Here is an 8,420-nt window from a genome sequence, read left to right on the forward strand (position 1 = left end):
GATAAAATGATTTTTTGCAATAAGTTCTTAATTAAATTGGTACTGTTGGTTTCAGTACTACTTGGACTACTACCAAAATTACAATCAAGTACTTTTACTGTGTACTTTTTGAGTAATCCCCTGTCAAACTCCCCTCCTGAGTACAATAATGCATGTTCTCTGCCCTCTTTGATGAGAGATACAATCATTTTTTGCAATAAGTTCTTAATAAAATTGGTTATGTTGAATTCTGTACTACTTGGACTACTACCATGACTACAATCAAGTACTTTTACTGTCTACTTTTTGAGTAATACTCGTTTAAACTCCTGTCCTGAGTACACAAAATAATGTATTCTGCTATTTTGATGAGAGATAAAATGATTTTTTGCAATAAATTCTAAATGAAATTGGTATTGTTGGATGCTGTACTACTTGGAATACTACCACAAGTATGCTACAATCAAGTAGTACTTTTACTGTGTCCTTTTTGAGTAATCCCCTGTCAAACTCCCCTCCTGATTACAATAATGCATGTTTTCTGCCATCTTTGATGAGAGATAAAATAATTGTTTGCTATAAGTTCTTAATAAAATTGGTACTGTTGGATTGAGTACTACTTGGACTACTACCAAAAGTACAATCAAGTACTTTTACTGTGTACTTTTTGAGTTATACTCGTTTAAACTCCTGTCCTGAGTACACAAATTAATGTACTCTGCTATATTTGGTGAGAGATAAAATGATATTGTGCAATAAGTTCTTAGTGAAATTGGTACTGTTGGACTCAGTACTACTTGGACTAGTAGCACAAGTACAATCAAGTACTTTTACTCTGTACTTTTTGAGTAATCCCCTGTCAATCTCCCCTCCAGAGTACAATAATGCATGTTTTCTGCCATCTTTGATGAGAGATACAAATTACGTTCCCACAGAACTAAACTGCATTCTCAATTAAGTTTAGCTACAAACATAACGTTCGTTATGATCTGTCCTTTCTTAGTACAGAAACACGTAACTCTGGATTTGTTTTAATGTTTGAGGTGCAATAAACGACACAGCAGCTTTTTGGCATGTTAAAACTGTAAAAAGTGTGCAACTTGATTTTGACAGGATAACAACTGGTGACTTCTAGAATTGTGTGAGTAACATTCTGTTTTTAGACTTCTCTGTTTCAGTGTGTGTACTCTGTATAAATGCTCTGTAGTTGATCTGATTGTGATTTTTAACTTTCCTGGAGCTTCAGCTCCAGCGTCAGACAGACGAAGACTGACAAAGACATTAGAGTCCTGCGGGAGGCAAAGAGGGAGGCAAAGAGGAGGCAAATCCTACTCAGATTGAGCTAAGTATCGCTGGTGTTTTATTTTATTTTGTTTTCTAGCCCCTCATGCTATAATCATGTATATTTTCTCCATTCCTGTTTATGTGTCTTCTCGCAACTATCACTGGCCCCGTATATCTCCTAATCTATATAACCGGCCTGCTCTCGTCTATCCCACATGCTCCACTGAGATCCAACATCTAGTTTCAGGGGGCCTGTGGAACTGCCAGGCAGCTGTTCCTAAAGCTGACTTCATCTCTGGCTACGCTTCCCTGCAGTCTCTGGATTTCCTTGCTCTCACTGAGACCTGGATTACTCCATCCAACACATCCACCCCAGCAGCTCTCTCCACAGCATATTCCTTCACCAACACACCCAGACCCACTGGCAAAGGAGGTGGCACTAGTCTCCTGCTCTCTTCCAACTGGAGCTTTTCTTTTCTTTTTTGAAGCTACCTAACTTCACTCTGTCCACCTTTGAATTCCATACCGTCACAGTAACCCATCCTATACAATTAACCATTGTTGTTCTCTACCGTCCACCAGGCGCCTTGGGGGACTTCTTGGAGGAATTAAGATAATTTCCTCTCACAAATCCCTGAAACTGGCCCTCCCGGAGACTTCAACCTCCAGACAGGGAAGATATCTGAACTAACATCTCTTTTAACCACCTTTGCTTTCTCACTGTCTCCATCCCCACCAACTCATAAAGCTGGCAATGTCCTTGATCTCATATTCTCAAGGAACTGCACTACTTCTAACCTCTCTGTAAACCCGCTTCACACATCCGATCACTTCTTCATTTCATTCTCTCTACCCCTTTCCAAACAAAACAAACTAATCTCTTCTAATTCTGCACCTGTCCGCCGCAACCTTCGTTCCCTCTCCCCCTCTACCTTTGCCTCATCGGTGCCCTCCCTTTCTCTGACTCGTTCCAACTCCTGCCTCCAAACTCTGCTGCAGAAACTCTCCTCTCTACTTTCTCATCCTCTCTGGACTCTCTCTGTCCTCTCACATCTCGGCAGGCTCGTCAGTCCCCTCCTGCTCCCTGGCTAAATGACGCACTGCGTGCTAATAGAACCATCCTTCAGGCAGCAGAGCGGAAACGGTGGAAATCCAAACACCATGACGACCTCCTAACCTATCAGGCTCTCCTCTCCTCTTTCTCTCCTTCGATCTCTCAGGCAAAAAGCACTTTCTTTCAAGATAAGATCCAATCTTCCTATTCCAACCCCAAAAAACTTTTTTTTTTCCATCTTCTCCACCCTCTTGAACCCCCCTAAAGTCCCTTCCCCCTCCTCCCTTCTGTCAAGCGACTTTGTTAACCACTTTGAAAAAAAGGTTGATGATATTCGCTCTTCTTTTTCTGACTAACCTTTACTCACCGCTGGGTCACCAGACCCGCCCTTCACCAACACACTAACCTCCTTCTCCCCTCTCTCTCCAAGTGAGGTTCTTACCCTCGTTACCTCTGCCCGTCCTACCACCTGTCCTCTGGACCCTATCCCCTCAAACCTCCTTCAGACTATCGCTCCTGATATTCTACCGTTTCTCACCCATTTAATCAACACTTCTCTAACTTCTGGTCACTTTCCAAACAGTCTCAAGGAGGCAAGAGTAAACCCTCTCCTAAAGAAACCCACTCTCAACCCGTCTGATGTTATAAACTACAGGCCTGTCTCTCTCCTCCCGTTCCTGTCTAAAACACTTGAACGCGCTGTCTTTAAACAACTCTCCTGTTATCTCCATCAGAACAACCTTCTGCACATTATCTCTGTTCTTTTATTATTATACCCACAATAGTAGCAGTCAAACGTGCCAAAGACCCTATGACCGACTCCTTTTAAAAAAAAAAAAGAGGTCAAAAATAAATGTCACGTACGTACCGAAAAAAATAGCACCGATGCAAGTTGAAGAGTGTTTTGACGTAAAAAACGACAAACATCTACACCACACGTTCGATAAAACCTTATAACGTGGTTGTTACATACGATTTTATAACATTGTGTTTTAAAAAACCAGTTTTCACCACCCCTGTGAAAAAACTTCTGTTAAGTCTCTCTGAACACCGTGTCTTGTTCATTACTTCTTCTCAATACACCCCTTATTAATCGATTTCCAGTATGACCATAAATTAGTTATAACATCATGAATATTGTCGACTTTGTTTCTTGCCCAGCACATGAGTCTTAGGTGTGACATCCCATAGAGCACACCAAGTACCCGGACGGACCTTCGAGAGAAGAGATTGTACCCGTCTTGGGCAACTCCGAACAACGACGGACAATGAGTGTGAGGTGTTCTACGACTTGTGATGTTAATCAAACCTCTGTCCACCAACGTACAATTAAGTACCCGGACAACCTTCTTACCCAAATATCTTCAAGGAACAAGCCAGGAGGAGGGAAAGGACCTGAGGGAAGAGACTCCCCTTTTTTGCGAGAACAAGAAAACAAGTCGGAGGTTTGTGAGAGGAGGGGGCGGATGGTAGGACTCAATTCTTTTTGTAGTATTATTAGTTCTTCTCGGCCCCTCGTTTATAATTTCTGAACGTAGACGGAGGGGAGGAGCAAGTGTAAAACAAAAGGTTTAGTAATAAAGGAGGAGTAAGTAGTCCCGTACCAAGCGGAAGACTCTTAATATTACAAGGGCTGTGAAACATTTCTAAGTGTTGTTGAGTCACCACTACTTTTATTCAAGAAGTAACGAAAGGTTCTACTAGACCCCCGATAAAGGTCATAGCCCTTTATCGTTGGTACCGTGGTTGACGGATGGTTAAAAACGAAAGGAACCAGTGTCGGTTTTGCATCATGAATACAATGCTGGGAAAGAGTACTACGACCGGATAAACAAAGTATACCAAATAGAACGGTCCAGGACCAGTGCTACTTGAGTCAGTGAAGGGCCTACTTTTAGCCGTGGCGAAAAAAAGAGTGGGGGAGTGTGACCTGTGTTACGTGGTGTGTGACTCCCTATCAAGGAGTAATTTTACGTAAATTATTTGATATTATTGTAACACTCTTATATTTGGTTAAGTGGTAAGCAGGGTCCACTGACACAAGAACTAGGTGGTGTCAGACATAAATTTCGTCGCCCCCACCCCTTGGAGGCCGGGGGCCCGGCATATGCCGGCTCTGGTAAACGATGCCGTGAGCGTCCATTAAATATTGTTGCGTTTTTTCTTTTTTAATTTCTTTAGATCTGGCCGTGTTTTAATTTGTTCGCTCACGGAGAAAAAGGACCGGTTTCCAGTCCCAGGGAACTTGTGTTGTGCTCGATTCACCATATACAGAGCAGACTGTGTCTACGACTTCAAACCGAAGGTAAGTCATCGTACTGGCTAAGCCATCAATTCCCCTTTCAATTCCCTAGTATAATTAAATGTTCTCTGCGACGTCGGCTTGTTAGAGGCACAAAGCTTGGAGAATTTAGCGACTGGTATCGGCTAAATAAACCTTGATCTCCTAATAGGGGTCTCTCAGGAGTTTCTAATAAATACTTGGGTCAAACTCTAAAACACTTTGGTAAATAAGAGTAAAGCACTTTTATGTTTTTCTCCCTCTTAAGTCACGAAAAAAAGCTGTTACATCTGGTGTATCTGTTCCAGGACTAGGTCTTTGGTGATCTAGATCTGAGTAGTTTAGACCTCTGACCTAATAGGGTCTCTCCGATTTCTAAGAAATACTCGTGTCAAAGTCTAAAGCACCTTTGGAAATAAAGCATAAACACTTTTATGTTTGTTCCCTCTAAACGACGGAAAAAAATAGATGGTGTAACCGGTCAGGACTAGATTTTGGTGATTCTGAGTCTGACGTAGTTGTTAGACCTGACCTAATAGGGTCGCCTCGATTTCTACATAAATATTGTGTCAAAAGTCTAAACACTTTGGAAAAATAAGATAAACACTTTTATGGTTTGGTTCCCTCTAAAGTCAACGTATAAAAAAAGCGTAGGACTGGTGTAATCTGGCTCCAGGACTAATTTGGGTGATCGTGGATCTAGTAGTTTAGACCTGATCCTAATAGGGGTCTTCAGATTTCTAAGAAATATTGTGTCAAACGTCGTGAAACACTTTGAAAAAGAGTAGTAACAGCTTTTATGTTTTTTGCGCCTCTAAAGGTCACGGAAAAAAGTTGTACATCCTGGTCCAGGACTTAGACTTTGGTTGAGTCTAGGATCCTGAGTAGTTTTAGACCTGACCCTAATAGGGTCTTACGATTTCTAAGAAATATTGCTGTTTAAAGTCTGAAACTACTTTGGAAATAAGGATAAACACTTTTATGGTTTTTTCCCTCTAAAGTCCACGGAAAAAAAGATGTACATCTTTGTGTAATCTTCCAGACTAAGATTTTGGTGCTCTGGATCTGAGTAGTTTAGACCTCTGACCTAATAGGGTCTCGTCCGATTTCTACAGAAATATTGTTTCAACCAGTTCTAAACACTTTTGTTGAATAAGATAAACACTTTTATTGTTGTTCCCTTCTAAAAACGACGAAAAAAAAAATAAACTCTGGCATGTAAGTCTGGTCCAGAAGATTCTGGTGGATGTCTTGGAGTCTGAGTAGTTTAGACCTGACCTATAAGGGTGCCTCCGATTTCTAAGAAGAGAGATACTTGTGTCAAAGTCCTAAACACTTTGGTAAATAAGATATTTTGCGAATATGGCATAATATGGAATTTTGGAATAGAACTAAGGTTCCCGTCGTCAGTCACGTCGACTGTCATTATGTGGAGACACCGGACGAGTGTTACGCACTTCAACTAGTCATACTTCAACAGGTTCCAATTCACGGTCTTTCCTGCTGTTTTGGTTTACAAAAAACATGACTAAAAGCGGGAGGAAGTTTACGATGACATAAACCGGTCCATAAGCAGTTAAAGTTCCACATACCATGTACAAAAAAGTAGTTTGCTGACCTTTGATTACCCACGTTCTTTGTAGAGAGTCGTGACGTCTCTCCGGTATACCTCGTGTCTTAGTCTTTCTATAGTTAAAGGATCGATTTTACTTCTACTTCTGGGGTCGGTGTGGACGAACTAAAACTTGTCTCGTACGTGTCTCGAGAGTGTTTAGTAGCGGGGAAAGAAACGGAGGGATAGTTTCTCCACCAGTGTGTTCGTGTCCTCCTTCGTCCTTCCCTCCTACTGCGTTTGCCTCGTACGGTCGGTTTTAGGAGTAATAACACTCTGTGAACACCTTTATTAAGAGGTAATGCGACCGTGACACGGAGAACCTTCAACTACGAATTTCTAGAACCGTTTTGGACCACTGTCATTTACGACACACATCTCTTGACCAAGGCGTGTTTGTTGGTTTCACTAGGAAAGTAGTTCTTAACGTGTCTTCCTCGTCCTCGAATAGAGGTCGATGTCGTTCTTCAAAGACCTACCTTCTTAGTTCCCGCAACCGTTATTACTATTTTGTCCACGTAGGAAGTTTTTTTGTATGCGACTTCCTCGTTTTCGTTAGGACTCCGCCTGGTCTCTGTGAAGGAGACAGTGTTCCTCCTCTGTACTCCTTCGCTTCAATTTACGGTCTTTTCTTTCAGCTTCATTGAAAGTCGTGGGGTATGTTGTTGGCGAGTCTCTTTTTTCATATTTGGACAGACTTTTGTCTACGTTCCCTTTTCGTTTTTCCCTACGACAAGGTGAACCCCTTCCTCTCCCTTTGTTAACCTGGTCGTTTGACACAAGTTCACTGTTTGGAACGTGTCACCTTGTTGGAGGGCACATGTTGGGACGTAGAGCAGTTATTTTTCCCTGTAATGTATGTGAAATCGACTGTGAAAAAGGTTTTCGCTGAATGTTATTCATGTAAGCTGGTCCTCTATGTTGGAACTTTTTTTGTCTTAGTATATTCAGTGTAGTCCAAAGTTATCTCGGGTTTGTAAAGCTCACGATGAGTTGACCGAAATCATTCGGGCAGGAAATAATCATATATCTCACGACACACATCATTAAGATGCAGCTTCACCTCATCTGTCTATGCTCAAAAGTCGGACGTAGCCTTCTACACGTCTCATAGACGACAGTGACTACGTTACCGTCTGGTCGGTCGTAAAACACTCGGTCCTATGTTTGGGTGTCACAAAAAACGACTACACTTGACTCTCGGACGCCGCTTCGTCGCGACAAACCGACTGCGTCTCGCCTAACGTGCATACCCCACATGTCAGATTGGTACAGTGACTACCATACTTTCCCGGACTAGGTAAGACGTTCGTACCAAGCGTCATGTGTCACAGTAAACTCACCCTAAGTGGACCTGGTGCTTGGACGGCGACAAAAGACCTAGTCGACTGTAAGAGGACTACAATGCATTCGCACGTAGCTACGTCGTCGCCCAGACATCGTTTTGCTGAAAGGTATAACTGTCTATATCAATAGACCCCGTGTTGTCTAAGGATCGACAGGCTACAGCCCCTTTGATGTCTGGACAACTAACAATCTAGTTCTCACCCTGTTAGAAAGTTAGAAAAGGGGCTTTCTTTTTTAGTCAAGTCAGGAGAACAGTTTTGTCCAACTCGATACTCCACTACTCGTTGCTGTAGGTTGGCTCTCTACAGTCGATCTTGTTCGTCTCTACGCACGCTGCTTGGACCGGTCAGAGGTATGTCGCGCGTGTCTTGGGCGCTTCGTGTCTTTGATTCACACCACAGCAGGGTCGCATCGTCTACCAGTATGACTTTTTGGTAGCCTGGATGTACTGTTCTAGCTAGGTGCCGCTCAAATATCACCCGAATGTTCCTCTTCTCCCTGGCCCTGCGCTTCTTGCTCGGGAGCTCGCCTGTGTCGGACATCTTAATATGACTTGTTCCCAGGTCCTGAGCCTAGAGGATGAGGTTCATTGGTAGCACGCATCTGTAATGGCCAGATAACTCTCCATACTCCACTTGCTCCCTTTCACGTTCTCGGGTGAGTCGTTTGTGAGGTGATCAAGGAACCTCTCTCACGCATACGCTCCTAGACTACTAAGTGGAAACAGCTTACGTCGTCTGTCCAAGTTTATCCTACTACTGTCTTCCTCTCCTCCGACTGAGAATCCGGCACCACGTCAAGAGTCTCTGTCGTTCCTCTCGTCAAAGACCAACTCACTGGACGGGACACTTCTGGTCTGATCA

The 8,420-nt window shown here is 42.8% G+C and overlaps 1 protein-coding gene and 1 long non-coding RNA gene across 2 annotated transcripts in view; one reads left to right on the plus strand and one right to left on the minus strand.

Annotated features, from left to right (window-relative positions):
- LOC104965873 (glycoprotein endo-alpha-1,2-mannosidase-like protein) overlaps positions 1-8,420 on the plus strand; it is a 67,324-nt gene that overhangs the window by 47,288 nt on the left and 11,616 nt on the right. The window lies entirely within an intron of this gene.
- LOC104965872 (uncharacterized) overlaps positions 2,484-8,420 on the minus strand; it is a 13,966-nt gene continuing 8,029 nt past the window's right edge. The window contains exons 3-4 of the long non-coding RNA XR_800592.1: positions 3,960-3,963; positions 2,484-2,497 (exon numbers count right to left, since the gene is read on the minus strand). This is a non-coding gene — a long non-coding RNA (uncharacterized lncRNA). The remainder of the gene's footprint in view (positions 2,498-3,959; positions 3,964-8,420) is intronic.

The sequence above is a fragment of the Notothenia coriiceps genome, unplaced genomic scaffold (genome assembly GCF_000735185.1).
Source record: "Notothenia coriiceps isolate Sejong01 unplaced genomic scaffold, NC01 NC01_scaffold00037246, whole genome shotgun sequence".
NCBI lineage: Eukaryota > Metazoa > Chordata > Actinopteri > Perciformes > Nototheniidae > Notothenia > Notothenia coriiceps.